The sequence below is a fragment of the Stenella coeruleoalba genome (genome assembly GCF_951394435.1).
Source record: "Stenella coeruleoalba genome assembly, chromosome: 16".
Classification (NCBI taxonomy): Eukaryota; Metazoa; Chordata; class Mammalia; order Artiodactyla; family Delphinidae; genus Stenella; species Stenella coeruleoalba.
In genome coordinates this window covers 9,387,214-9,401,840 of record NC_137162.1, presented here as the reverse complement: position 1 = coordinate 9,401,840, position 14,627 = coordinate 9,387,214, and positions in this window count along the sequence as shown.

Here is a 14,627-nt window from a genome sequence, read left to right as displayed (position 1 = left end):
GACAACTTACTTCCTCATGTCCTCTATGAAAATTGATGCGCTTAGGTTTTCTATCTTTTCTGGAATCAGTTTTTTTTTTAATTAAAAGAATTATTTATGTACGTATATATTATTTCTTCATTTATTTACTTTTGGCTGCGTTGGGTCTTCGTTGCTGTGCCCGGGCTTTCTCTCTAGTTGTGGCGAGCGGGGGCTACTCTATGTTGTGGTGCGCGGGATTCTCATAGCGGTGGCTTCTCTTGTTGCAGAGCACGGGCTCTAGGTGCATGGGCTTCAGTAGTTGTGGCGTGTGGGCTCAGTAGTTGTGGCGCACGGCCTTAGTTACTCCGTGGCATGTGGGATCTTCCCGGACCAGGGCTTGAACCTGTGTCCCGTGCATTGGCAGGATGATTCTTAACCACTGCGCCACCAGGGAAGTCCCTGGAATCAGTTTCAATAAATTATATTCCTAGAAAAGTATACATTCTAAGTTTTCAAATGTATGTGCATGGGGCTGAGCAAAACACACAGTGTAAGAACTCACTTTGTCTTCAACTCAAATGAACTAACATGAACACTTTGTTTATATGGCAAGTTGTGATATCTGATTTTTACTTGGCACCAAGATGATTACAAACGCAAACATGGGCACCAGAATAAAGTGCTGCAATTCAGGTATAAGGAGGCCATCTAAATCAAATGTATGGGTCGTCTAAAAATTAAAATTCAAGTGTGACATATATAATTTATCATAAAGAATCAGTGATCCCAGGAGAACAAGTCTGGGTTTCTCATTTGAGAAACAGTCTCCTTATGGAAAGTGTTTAAACTTCTTAGCTTCAGGCGCTTACGTTTCCACCTTCTCACACAGTGCTTCTTGTATATCCTACGCGCCAGTTCCAGGGAACCATTCTTTGTTTCCTGATTTTCCTACCTCCCTGTCATTATTCACGCTGGTCCTTCTGCCTGAATGCCACTTTCCTGATCCCTTGTGCTGTTTAATCCCACTCATCCTTCCATTTCCGCTAAGATGCAACTTCCTCCTTGAGATGTTGGACTTGCTTTCTCAGCTTCCCCACAACACAAGCCACGATGGCCCCAAATTACCTGATTCCCTCTCCCTTCCTGTGCCAACATTCAACTCAGTTAATTGGAACTGGAATGCATTTTAAGATTTTGTGCTTGAACTCTGGGCTCACTGTATAGCTTCTTCTCTCACCGCTGCAGTCTTTTCAAAAAGCCAATGACTTCAAAATTTGGAAGAGATTAGAAAATGGAAACAGCCTCAGTCTAGCGGTTTGTTGATTAGATTGGCCCAAAAGAGAAGTACATAAGAGAGAAAACAAAATTTAAACAGATCCTGGTAGTGTTGGCCGCTCTGTGAAAGTACTGCGAGAATGTGTGGTTTCAGCAGTCACTCACAGCTGTTGGAGGTCCAGGGTCCCTTTCACGCTCATCACATTCAATTTTACATTGAAGTTTGGAGCACCCATAACTGCCCCATTGCTCTTCTGAGCCTGCAGTGGGAGAAAGTAAATTCTAATTCCCGAAAGCAGTGGCTCTCAAAAGTGTGGTCCGGAGACCAACAGTGTCACCGTCATCCGAGAACTTGTTAGACGTGCAAGTTATCGGCCCCTCCCTAGTCCTACTGAATCAGCGCCTCTGGGGATGGGAGCAGCAATCTGTTTTAACGCCTCTAAGTGATTCCGGTGCCCATAAAGTCTGAGACCCACTGCCCTAACGCATCCATTGCATGTCGTGAATTCTCTCCTAGGCATCTCCTTAGGAGAGCTGAGAAAATGGACACCCATATCACCATCTGTGTTCTGGGGTTCAGTTGAGGAACCCCACTGAAAAAGGCTGCCTGCATCCACCTGCTTTGAGAGATTACACTCAGGTAAGAATAAAAAGTTTTCTTTATTTGATATCTTCTATAGAGACAGAATTTTATCAGGAATCTAGGAAAGGTGCTTATACCATTTAACTCTGAGCCTCCTGGCAATGGAAGAAGCAGATGTTGAGTTCTGTAAGTCTGTTGTTTGATGCAAAGAAGCATGTCACCTTTACTCAGCCAGAGAACCTCTTTGGCATTGAATATTCAGAAGCTTCTGTTGTATGGATGTGTTACAAGGGACACTGAGTAAGATGGGATCAATGTCCTTAACACTAGCACAGGAGTCTGTCCAGTTTTCTCTAAGCTGTTAGTATTAAAAATCTATTTCTTCCGACTGACTTGAAATAAGACTTTTATCAGTGTCTTAGTCAGCTTGGGCTGCTACAACAGAATACCTTAGGCTGAGTGGCTGATAAACAACAGAAATGTCTTTCTCGCCATCCTGGAGGCTGCGAAGTCCAGGATCAAGCTGTTGTGGCGTCTAGTGAGAACGCTTTTTCTGGTTCTAGGCAGCTGCCTTCTCGTTCTGTCCTCACGTGGCGGAGGGGCAAGGGAGCTCTCGGGAGTCTCTGATGGGGTGAGAGTGGAGCCCTCATGGCCTCATCACCTTGCCAAGGCCCCACCTCCCAGTACAATCACCTTGGGGGTTAGGTTTCAAGATATGAATCTGGGGGGGGACACAGACATTCAGGTTATAGCACTCAGGCAGTAATCGCTCAGAGTGGAGTCCATTTCTGAACTTCTTATAACATGAATAGGGATATTTCTCCGCCAGAATCATACAATATGAGTAATTGTAGTTAACAATATATTTTAATATCATAGAAATGTTTTTCTATTCAATTTTTGAAACTCTGAATCTTTATCTTGGAGTTCCAAAATATCTTACTTTTTAAAAATTGGAATTACGTCAAGTTTGTAGTTGTGTGAGGTGCTCCTGTTACAACTGAGATGTGATAGTAGCTGTGTTAGGTGACTCTGTGGGCGGGGGGGGTCTCCCCACTGGGGATCTTCCTGGTAGCTGTTTGCATTTGGGGGAAGGAGATTTGCAGAGGAGGCCATGTGCGTGGAGGGAGAGGATGGCTGGGTGGAGGCTCTGAACACAGAGAAGGCTGTGAGTAACGTGCCTTTGGAGACAGGATGATAAGAAGTACCCCTGCTTTAGGACCAGGTGGCAGAGTGGGCACAGAGAAGGGTGTTCCCCCCAGTTCTGTGGAACCTGGTGTGGACACAAGCCACAAAACTGACATCTGCCAGGCCATTGGCCACTTCAGTTGGTGAGGTGCTGGGGGCTGGCTCAGGAGAGTCAGCTGTTGAATTTTGGGGAATCATGCAAGCTGGTTGTCAAACAGCCATTATTGAAAATTAGACATAAACTTACAATTACATAAATTACATTAGGAACAAAGGTAATAAAAAAACTCAGAACTCATCACTTCCTAGTTGTCTTACTGCATCTAACTATTACCCACGCTCTAGGGGTTATTTACATCTACTGGACCTGGGTGGTTGACGGACTGTGTGATGCTGTGCGTCCTGCCTCTCCTTCCAATTCCGTGTTCAGTGATGTTACATCGGCAGTGTGACGTGCCCACAGGGGAAGCATTTACACCACAGAAATTGGCAAACCGGAAGTTACAAATGAAGGCCTGATTTATTCTTTTACTGATTGTCTAAATGAGGGGTTGGCAACTTTTTCTGTAAAGGGCCAGATAGTAAACGTTTTAGGCTCTGCAGGCCATAGGGTCCCTGGACTCTTTATTTTTACTTTTCAAATTTAGGTCTATGATCCACTTTGAATTAATTACATTTGATGTCTGTATGGGACCTATGTTCATTCCCCCCCCCCCATATGAAGAGCCAATTAATCCAGCACCATTTATTGAAAAGACCCTATTTAATTGCAGTTATGCCTTTGTGAAATCAGGTGACTTTTGTCTGTATGAGTCTGACTTGGACTCCTTCCTGTTCCATTGATCTATACTTTCATCATATGCCAATACCCAGCTGTCCTGATTATTGTTAAATTATGTTGTGATTCCCAAACACCATCTTCAAGGGTATCCTGGGAGTTGCCACCTCTATAGAGTTTGCAAGGCCATTTCCTTGTGCCAGGACACAGAGAACTGGCCCCTAGGGATGGGGACAGTGAAACAGGGAAAACAGAAAGGGAATGGATAAGCCACGTCCAGACACCAAAAGAGCTTATCTAAAGACGTCAAGGTTTTTTGTTTTTTAAAGATGTATAGATATCTTGGTGGATTAAAAAGCATAGAAAAGCATCCTCATTTTAAAATGTCAGAAAATATAGATTTGGAACAATCTGTAATCTTTTTGTATTCATTCAGTGCTAAGCACTTGGTACACACTCTACCATGTGCCCAGTGAATAGAAGGCAGTCATGGATGGAGCAGATGCTGAGCTCAGAGGAGGGAAAAGGTGGGTGTGAAGTGCCTAAGGGACTAGGAGTGACCCCAGGAAGGAGCACAGCCCAGGGTTAAGGGGCCCTAGGAGAGGGGGCCTTGGCTTTAAGGAGAGCACGACTGGGGAGGTTGCCCCCTAACAGGGCTTTGGCTTTCTTGACCTTTCCTTCCTTCATTTTAATACTCTCCCCCCTAGTATTAATGGTTAGTGCAAAAAATAGAAAGCAGCAGAAACTATCATCCATCCCCCACCACCCCTCTACGCAGAATGAACCATGGTTAACACTCAGGTTTTGTTCCTTCCAGGTTTAAGTCTGATGATTATTTTTTTAAACAATCAGGAGCAAACAGCACGCACAGTTTTATATCCTGCATTTCTTGTTCGGTGTATAAGTAACCCCCTGGGTCTTTCTTCTGTTTCCTCTCGAATCTCAAGCCAGGGAAATTGGGCCGTTCGTGGAGGATTTCCTGAAATCTCTTTGAATGATCACAGGGGTTGGGCTCGGTCTTCCTGAAATTGAGGGTTCTGGTTTTTTCTCCCTCCACTCCTATCAAGCTACAGGTCTTCACGTCAGGAAGGCTAGTGTAAACGCAAGAGACTGAGTTTTCGGTCTGATTTCTAAAAGTGGTGGTTCTTCCTTTTTTTTTTTTTAAAGGAATAGAGAGTCAATTTAATAACTGGGTGCTAGGCACTGAGATAGGCTTGAGCACCCAGAAGCTGTCCCTAAGAAGCTAAGAAGTGGAGTCCAGCAGGAGAGAGAGAGGCAGGTGTCCATGGTGTGTGGTGATTCTATGGAAGGATGGAGAAGGGCTGTGGCTGTGAGCCCAGTGGAAAAGTACCTCGGCCGTGACTCATCACGGATAATGTGCTGCTGATGTCCCACTGTCACCGTCCGGGAGTACTGACAGTGACAGCAGAGGTCATATCAAAAACGGAACCAAGCTGAAGGGAAGAAAGTAAATGAAAATCAAGATGAAAATGTATTACTTCAATGCAATTCCTGGCTTCTGCTGCAAGTGAGCATCTCTAACTCAGCCAGTGTGCGACTTGTGTCTGCTCTGTGGCTGGCACTGTCTCGCTCAATGGGCAGTCCAGGTGGCTGGTCCAGGCAGCTCCCAGCCTGCTGAAGCTGTAGGGGGGTGGCATGGGGTGAGCCATCCAGGCACAGTTCGGTTGACTAAATAGGGGCTGTGGATTAGACAAATGGAATTCCCAGTGCCACCGAATTTTGGATCTCTAAGGACATTACCCTGGTTATAGAATAACTGGATGGTTTAAACATGTGTTCACATAGCATCACTACATAGGAACAGCCTGTGGTTCTCAGCCCGGCTGCCCATTGCAGTCCCTGGAGAGCCCTGAAAGCTAGACACCAGGGATGCTCAACCACACCCCCTAGAGGGGTTTATATGTATTTTATTTATTTATTTATTTATTTATTTATTTTTTCGGTACGCGGGCCTCTCACTGTTGTGGCCTCTCCCGTTGCGGAGCACAGGCTCCTGACGCGCAGGCTCAGCGGCCATGGCTCACGGGCCCAGCCGCTCCGCGGCCTGTGGGATCTTCCCAGAACCGGGGCACGAACCCGTGTCCCCTGCATCGGCAGGCGGACTCTCAACCACTGCGCCACCAGGGAAGCCCTCACCTGGCTCTTTGATTCTAGTCACCTTGCTGAATGTGAGGTGGCATCTCGTTATGGTGTTGATCTGTTGATGACTAACAATGTTGAGAACTTTTCACGGGCTTGCTGGTGCTTATTGTTTTTCCTTAAAAATTGTTTTTTTTGGAAATAATTTTAGGTTTAGAGAAAAATTGCAAAAATAGGACAAAACTCTTATTTACCCTTAGCCCAGATTCCCCAAGTGTTAACCACATGTGCTTAATCATTCTCTAGCTCTGAAACATTTAAGACTAAGTTGCAGGGCTTCCCCGGTGGCGCAGTGGTTGAGAGTCCGCCTGCCGATTCAGGCGACACGAGTTCGTGCCCCGGCCCGGGAAGATCCCACATGTCGCGGAGCGGCTAGGCCCGTGAACCATGGCCGCTGAGCCTGCGCGTCCGGAGCCTGTGCTCGGCAACGGGAGAGGCCACAGCAGTGAGAGGCCCGCGCACCGCAAAAAAAAAAAAAAAAAAAACACTAAGTTGCAGACGTGAAGTTTCTTTACTTCTAAATGTTTCAGTGCGTATTTTCTTAAAACAAAACAAAACAAAAACAAAAACCAACTTTCCCTTTTGCAACCACAGTAAAATCATCGAAATCAGCACAAACTCAATACTATCGGTTACTGAATTTATCCAACTTTTGCCAAATTCCTGGGTACCAGCATTTTTTTTTTTAAAGCCCCCCAGGTGATTCTATTGGACAACAGGGATCTCTGTCACCTCCCCTCGCTGAGGAGGACCATTAAAGCCAGCGAGGAGAATGTCCTCCCTCAGGTCATTAATGATTTAGGAAAGAGTTTTCAGGGTACCCATCCTCTGGGGCACCTTTGTGTGACTTGGGAAAAGACACCTCTCCCAGAGCTGACCCAGGTGGGCAGCCGGCTGGCGAGCAGACAGCGTTACACCCCCTGCACCTAGCACACGGCGCCTTCTCCATCCAGGACTGGCTGTAGCCACGGAGGAGGGGGTGGGGGGAGAGGCCCGCCTCTGAGGGCCTGGGGCAGCCAGTCTGTTCTGCTTAGTTGGATGTGTACCCTTCATTTCCGCCCTTGGCGAGTCTGCGCTTGACATTTGAGAGGGGAGGAGAGAGAGTGACTGCAGGCAGAGCGGCAGACTCTTTGTGGCACAACGTGAGCCCAGCTGCTAAAATCCTAGCTGAACTCTATTTACTATACGCTCTTCTCTCTTGCCAGAACCCTCCCTCTGCTTCCCTATCCCTCAGGCCCGCTTTCACCCTGGTCCCGGTGGTCTTTCTAACACACAAATCTGACCACATCCCATTCCTGATTAAAACCCCATCCCTAGATGAAGCCTGAGTTCCTCCATCCTCAATAAATGGGAGCAGTGGCCGTCTCTGCTCTGCTCTTCCCTGCCTTTGTTTAAGGTCTACAAAACAGAAACTCCCGGGGTGTGGAGCTCAGCTATCTGAGTCTTCAGCAGCCGTCCAGGAGCTTCTGATGCACGCTCAGGTTTGAGACCCCCTGGCCTAGTAGCTATGGTCACAGGGAGGTCCAGGCAGGACCAGCCCTTCTCTGGTTCAAGTTTCTCAAAGCACACGTTCTTTACAGCTGGTGAATCAAGAATATTGACAAATATTTCCAATGAACCTATTCTGTGCCAGACAAAGGAAACAGGAAAGATGGCGTGGGTGGGAGAATGTGACTGGGTGACGGGAATCCCAAAGCCCGTGGAAGGCCATCTGGGCGGCCCCTTGAGCTGGTGGCAGCCTTGTCTTGGGGGGTTATACTGAGGGGAGCAGAGACCTCAGCTGTCAGCGACTTCTGGTCCAGGTTTTTAGAGTAGACATGGCTGCATAATTCTTTTATATTCTCACAGCTTTACACATCTCATGGTTCCCATTGATTTAAGGATTAAAAAAAAAAAACTAAAAGAGAAAACACTTGGCGGTATATGTAAGAAAACAATTCAAGTTTGTAGAAGAAGAATCTGGGCCTTCTAGGTCAAGTTGGTTTAAACTTTGATTTCTAAGACCTTAGAGATCCTATTGATAAATAAACTTAGTGAATACTTTTTTTTTTTTTTTTTTTTTTTTTAGTGAACGCTTTTTAACGCTTATAGAACTTCGGCACTTTGAGGATCCCTTAGTGTCTATATAACTAGATGGTGAGATAACTCAGAGGTTGAAGCACCCCCTCCCTTTTAAAAAGTCTTTTTACGAGTACCTTTAAAATTCTGTCTCATAATTTCCTTGAGTCAAAGTTGAACAATCTTTCCTAAGAGACAGCATGTTCTATATGTGAACTTTTTCCATATAGGTGAAGGGGTCACATATGGTTCACATATGGGTGAAAGGGGTCAAAATGTACAAACTTCCAGCTATAAGATAAATAAGTCCTGGGGATGTGATGTACAGCATGGTGTCTACAGTTAATAGTATCGTATTACATATTTGAAAGTTGCTAAGAGAATAAATCTTAAAAGTTCTTATCACAGGAAAACATGTTTGTAACTATCCACGAGGAGGGACAGATGTTAACTGCACTTACTGTGGCCATCGGTTCATAACATGTACAAATACCGAATCATTATGTTGTACACCTGAAACTAATGTAATGTTACATGTCAATAACACCTCAGTAAAAATGCATCCCTCCAAACCAATGCCTGTTTGCACTAATACGTGCAAATGAACAGATGCACAATGAACCATCAGAATGCTTGAGAGTGGGATGGAGGTGGAGAGATGGATATGTGAGTAAAAGAGAATAAATAAATACAGAAAACAAGAGAGGGGCCTTGAATGGAAAAATATAAAAAGTATGATTTACTCAATCCTGTGCACCTGAGGTCCAAAATAAATATATCCATATAGTCCATATCCAAAAAGACTACACGTTCTAAAAAAACCTCTTAAATGTTAAAAGATATTTTCTTAAAAAACAAACAAAAAACCCTTTTCTGAAGGCAGGTTTTTTGGTTTTTTTTTCCAGTAAGTGCTTTTCCCAACTCATTTTTGAATGATATTTTCCAGGGTTCATTTTGTGACTAACCCAAGGGGGTAGCAGGATGCTCCCTTCTCTACCTAAAGATGACATCATCAAACCACCACCAACAGGGTTTGCATTTCGGTTTGTTTTCTGTGACGTGGTGCTGGTTTGTGTTGACTCATCCAAACTCCTTAGTAAGGCATATGAACTTCCACAGTCTTGCCCCAAGCTCCCTTCCCATGCTTATTTCCTACCTGTCTAGACAAAACTGGCTCCTCGTTGCTCTTCTTTTTTTTTTTTTTTTTTTTTTTTGCGGTACGCGGGCCTCTCACTGCTGTGGTCTACTCCCGTTGCGGAGCACAGGCTCCGGACACGCAGGCTCAGCGGCCACGGCTCACGGGCCCAGCCACTCCGCGGCATGTGGGATCTTCCCCGACCGGGGCACAAACCCGTGTCCCCTGCATCGGCAGGCTTACTCTCAACCACTGCGCCACCAGGGAAGCCCCTCGTTGCTCTTTAAACAGCCTTGTCTTGGTTCTGTGCCTTTAGACATACTTCTTGTGGCTACTTTCAAATGTCACTTCCTCCATGAAGCCTTTTCCAATGTGGCCAGGAGAGTTAATCACACACAACTGGGAGGAGACAGAGTGACCTGGGTACCAAATCTCACCTCTAACACTCACGACCTCGATAAGTTACTGGATTTTTCTAAGTCTCAGTTTCCTTATTTCAAAAGCAAGGTTGTGATAATAATACCTACGTTACAGGGTTGTTGTCAAGCTTGTATATTCAAACTGCTGGGAATCTGCTGATGCTCAATAAATGCTTGTTCCCTTCCTCTCCTCAAAAAGAAAAAACAAGAAAAAACGTGAACTATCTTGCCTAAAAGGCGGCATGCTCTACATGTGACCTTGTTCAGCTTTTCATGCAGCTCCTGAATAACAGAAAATCGACAAGCTGTCATTCATTACAATTGGGTGCCTGCCTGTGGGTCTATTTGAAATTGTGTCTGTCTGATATTTGGTCATTGAGAGTGGAAAAAACTGGTCACGCACCTTGCACTTTTAGTTTTCTAAAGCAAATATACTGGAACGAGCTAATTAGTGCAAACGTGGACCGTTGGTCTTCTGCAGTTGATTTAGGCGACAGGTTAGTCTTAAATTAATGAAAGGTCTGAATTAGAGATCTTGAGGGCTTGAAAGGAAACAGAGCAATAGCCAGGTCTGGGATTGTTTTCTACGGGGGGTCCTTCTTTAATTAACAGCCGTGAATGTTTTGTGACTTGATATCAGAAATCCTAATATTCCTAAAGTGCTTCAGAAGTTCTCCAGAATATGTTAGACATCCATACCGTTTGCACTATTTCTGAAGGAGGGGTTTGCACTGAAGAAGTCGTTGCTGAAATGAATTAGCTGTTACAAAGCTAATGGAATCTCTTTGCTTCTTATCCTATTGGGTTATGCTAACTGCATCTTCAATGTAATTCAAAGTTCTCCTTCACCTAAAATCGAATAATGTATCTATAGTTTTAAATGTCTGTTACTGAATCCACTTTTTTTTTTTCAGTCTAGCATCCATACTGCAGCAGGGTGATTTTGCCAAAACACAGCTCCTTAAAAGCCTAGTGGAACTTACCAGCATCAGTGTAAGCCCAACTTCCTTAGGCGGACAGCTGGAGCCCTTCTCAACCTGGCCCCCTACTCCAGCTGCCTCTCCTGCCCACGGGGACCCCTTTCCCGCCTGTAGCCACACTAGAATTTTCCCAACTAGGCGCCCTCGTAATATCACGTCCCCTCCCACCCCCGTGGACGATGTGCTTCCTGCTGTTCCCCGTCCCTCAAGATGGAGCTCTGTTAGCACCTTTCTAACGCCCCAATTTTCCCCTCACGGAAGTCCTTCAACCCCCCTGCATTTGTTTTCTTGTCCTTCTCTCTCCTGAGTAACAGGCACTAGTTTCCTGCGCCTCACGGAGTGCGTTCACGGGGCTGTTTACACTTAAATGAATTAAAATGAAAGACGAGTAAAGTTCAGTTCCTCACGGGCACTTGCCGCATTTCAAAAGCTCAGCAGCCACATTTAGTTGGTGGCGACCTTCTGGGGCAGCACAAGTAGAGAGAGCCTTTCCATCACGGCAGGAAGTTCTAGACTTTGAGCTCCTGCAGGGCAGGGGCTGCATCATTCAACACCACGTCTCCGGTGGGCAGTAGAATGGCCACCACATGGCAGATGCTCAGAAGTTTCTCCTGAACCAAACCAAACCGATCGGACGTGAGACTGTCTTCAGAGAAGCAGGACCAGGGTGTGCCTATTGTCACAGGAGGTCACCACCTTCTGACGGTGGGGTGGCAGGAGGTGATGGGAGCGTGCCTGGTACTCAGAGGGAAGGGAGCCCAAACCAGCTCAGAGGTGGCATGTGCCAGCCAGGGTTCTGTTACTATGGAGAGAGTGAGAGTGGGCGCTATGGGGGAATAACTCAGGATACCTGCCGCCCTGGGACCACAGGGCAGCCTGGTTTGAGGGCATTTTGGGGGAGAGCATCGGGCATGAAGTCTGGACTTCATGTGACTGTGATTGAGAGACCGGGAAGTTAGGGGGTAGGGGACTGACAAGACTTTAGGAAGAGACAAAAGTGTTACCACTGCTCCCTAGCTTCTGGTCCTGCAGATGAGGAAAGGCAATAGGGCTCTCACCACTCTGGGTCCTTCATGCACTTGGGAGACCCCGTGGGAGATCTTTCTCCTTCTGAGAAGCACAGCCATGGTTCCACTTCAGAAGCCCCATTTCCAAACCCAGGCTTTGGCAGCCATGGTGTTTCATTGTTCATTCTTCATGAATAGGCTTGACTTTGTTCAAAATGAAAGCTTACATGCTGCAGATCTGGCCTGCAGAGGGGATGGCAGGGAACTCGCCTGTGTGGCTTCAGAACTGCCCCCTTTTCTCTGGAAAAATCCTCTCTAGGAATCTGTGCCAAGACCTGGCGAGTGAGAAATGACTTTTCATGATGTATTCAAAAAATGCATCTTTTAAGAAACTATCTTTATAAGTGGCAGCAGAGGAGGAAGAAATAAAAGAGAGAAAGAGTAACCCTTTCATTTCAAAAGCATTATTTCTAGATATGGAGATGCTGGGACGAAGGGATGGTCAATGCTGGGCGCCTGAGGCCAGGTTTCACCTGATTTATTCTGTTCTTCCACACGTGCCCTCTCGTGGACACACACACAACACCCTCCCACGTGGACGGTTCAGGGCCCCCATAATCCTTTCAGTGGGACTTTAATTTTCTAACTCAGAGTCCGTGGACTTGTTGGGGCCCCTGGATCAAGCTGTCCCCTTGGCGATCCGCGTTATCCTCAGAGCAGGGGGGTGATCGTGATGCAATCATGGTCTTTCTAAAACCTTGGGCATTTCCAATTCTGCTTCTCAGGTTCTGCTCGGTCTTCCATTCCTCCCTCAGTTGACTCCTCCTGAGGAAACCACCAGCATGGCTTCCAGCAGCAGGGAGGTGCTTTCTTCCTTCCCTAGTAGTACAGCCCTGTGGCCTATGTGGCTTGCATTTCCGATCATCACAGTCACAAACACCTCTTCTAGGTTGTGAACCATCACAGGAGTGGTTCCATTGCCAAAAACACTCTTAGGTTAGTTACCCCAGGGAGACCCGTTGTCACGGCCATTTTCCTGGTGAAGGTCCCTGAGGTCCTTAAGCGATTTCCAGAAAGCACAGAATTAAGGGCTAGAAGTGGGATTTTGAATCCAAGCCCATCAGATGACATGGCTCCTGCCTGCTTCACTAGGTCACACTAACTCACACTGGAGGGGAGGAAGGGCGCTTCAGGTAGAGAGGAGAGCACGAGCAAAGGCAGAGAAACCTTCAACAGGAAGGTTATGTTCCAGAAAATGCAAGTTATTCAACTCTGGGGGAGCAAAGTGTGTGTGGTAGGGGGACGGAGTGGAGAACGGGGTGCGAGCGTGATGGGGACCCAGTGGGACCCTCAGAGACTTATTCTCTGACAAGAAGGGAGCTCGGATAAGTTGTGGTCATGTTCTGTTTTGAATCATCTAGTTCACTCTGCAGTCTGGTCACTTGGCTGGAGGGTGGAGGATGGGAACTTGCAGGCACAGACCGTTTAGAAGGTGCTCTGGCTCCATCACTCTTAACTTGTGGTGTGACCTGGGGAGTCACTTACCCTTTCTGGCCTTCAGTTTTCTCATCTGTAAAATACAAGTATTGGATGAAAAGGAGTTTTCACCAATTTATCCACCACCGCAGGCCCTGTTTATCTCATCTGCTCACTGGCCTGCAGTGGGGAGAGTCTTTTTATTTCCTGATGGACTTTGCTAATTATTCCTCTCCTGCACCCCGCCCAACCCCTTTCTGGGTAACCACAGCCAGCCAGGCACTCAGGGCCTCTAATCAGCAGAGGTATCACCCTCCTTTGGTATACAGGGCTGAGTGAATTCTGAGTGAAGGCCTCCCTTCCCACAAGAAGGATGTTCTGGTTTTAGGAAATACTGCCATGGGGTCTAGGGACACAGGCTGGAGACCAAGACATCTTTGTCATGCCCCGGGTTCCTGGACCTCCTGCTTCCGGGCTCTTGGTCCCAGGGACCCCTCTGGACGCTGGACGCTAACATGTCTCACATTTGGGAGGTGCTTGGAGCGGAGGTTACACATATTTGGATTTTACGTTTAAACTATTTTTGTTGGAAAAGTACCGCGTGCCCAAGGGAACAACCCAAACACAGAAGAATAGTGAAAAGTCGCTAAGCCCCCTAAGGCCGGTCATCTCAGGCCCGTGCCCACCCGCCCTTGGGAGCCTCTGCCCGGCTGGCCGGGCCCAGGGCTGCGTGAGGCCGCCTCTTACAGGGTCCTCCGGCTCAAGCTCTGCCCACCTGCCGGCCTGGCACCGCCAGGGCACGGAGACCCACCTCAGGGTCGTCCCTGCTCCTCCTGACGACGCCTAGACTGGCGTCTGTCCCAAATGGCTCACCGAAGACTCTCAAGTGGAAGATCAAAGGCGAGCTCTTTTATTTAATAACAACGTTTTGAGAGAATCACGCATGTGGTGAAAAATTCAAACAGGACAAAGCCTCTCTCCCACCCAAGACGCCCCCCACCCCGCGCGTTCGCAGCTTCTCGCTTCTCCTTCAGGAGCTATTCTGCGCATGTACAAGCACGCATCCTGCCCATAACAACTTTTGAAAAGAATCTGACTCGAACGATTATATTCTAATTACTTATGCGCTTTGCTTTTTTCACTTAACCGTGGATCTGGGCGCTGGCTTTCTGCCAGCCCCGCGAGCCCCGCCTTCTTCGTAGGGCTGCACAGGGTCCACGGTTCCGGTCGCGCGTGCCGAGCACAGGGGTCAGTTCCACCAGAGTGGTGCTCGTCCTCCTCCTCTAGAGCGCGTGACCGGGGCAGGCGGTGCCACCGCCCGGGGTCTGGGCAACGGCCCCTCCCGAGGCCGGGCGGGTCCCCAACTCTGCAATTTGCGGGAACTTTCCCGGGCGCTCGCGCGCCGGCCAACCGCAGGTTCCCCCGTGCAGAGCCTCTTTTTAGTTTTAAGGTCGCGAATCGCGGCGAGGGAAGCCGCAAGAGGCGGATACATGGGAAGCGGAGACCGGGAAACGAAGCCCCGCGAGCCGGCGGGCCCACCCGCGAGCCGCCCCGCCCGCGCCCACGAGCCCCGCCGTGCCCCGGCGCGCCCGCCCTGCCCCCGCCGC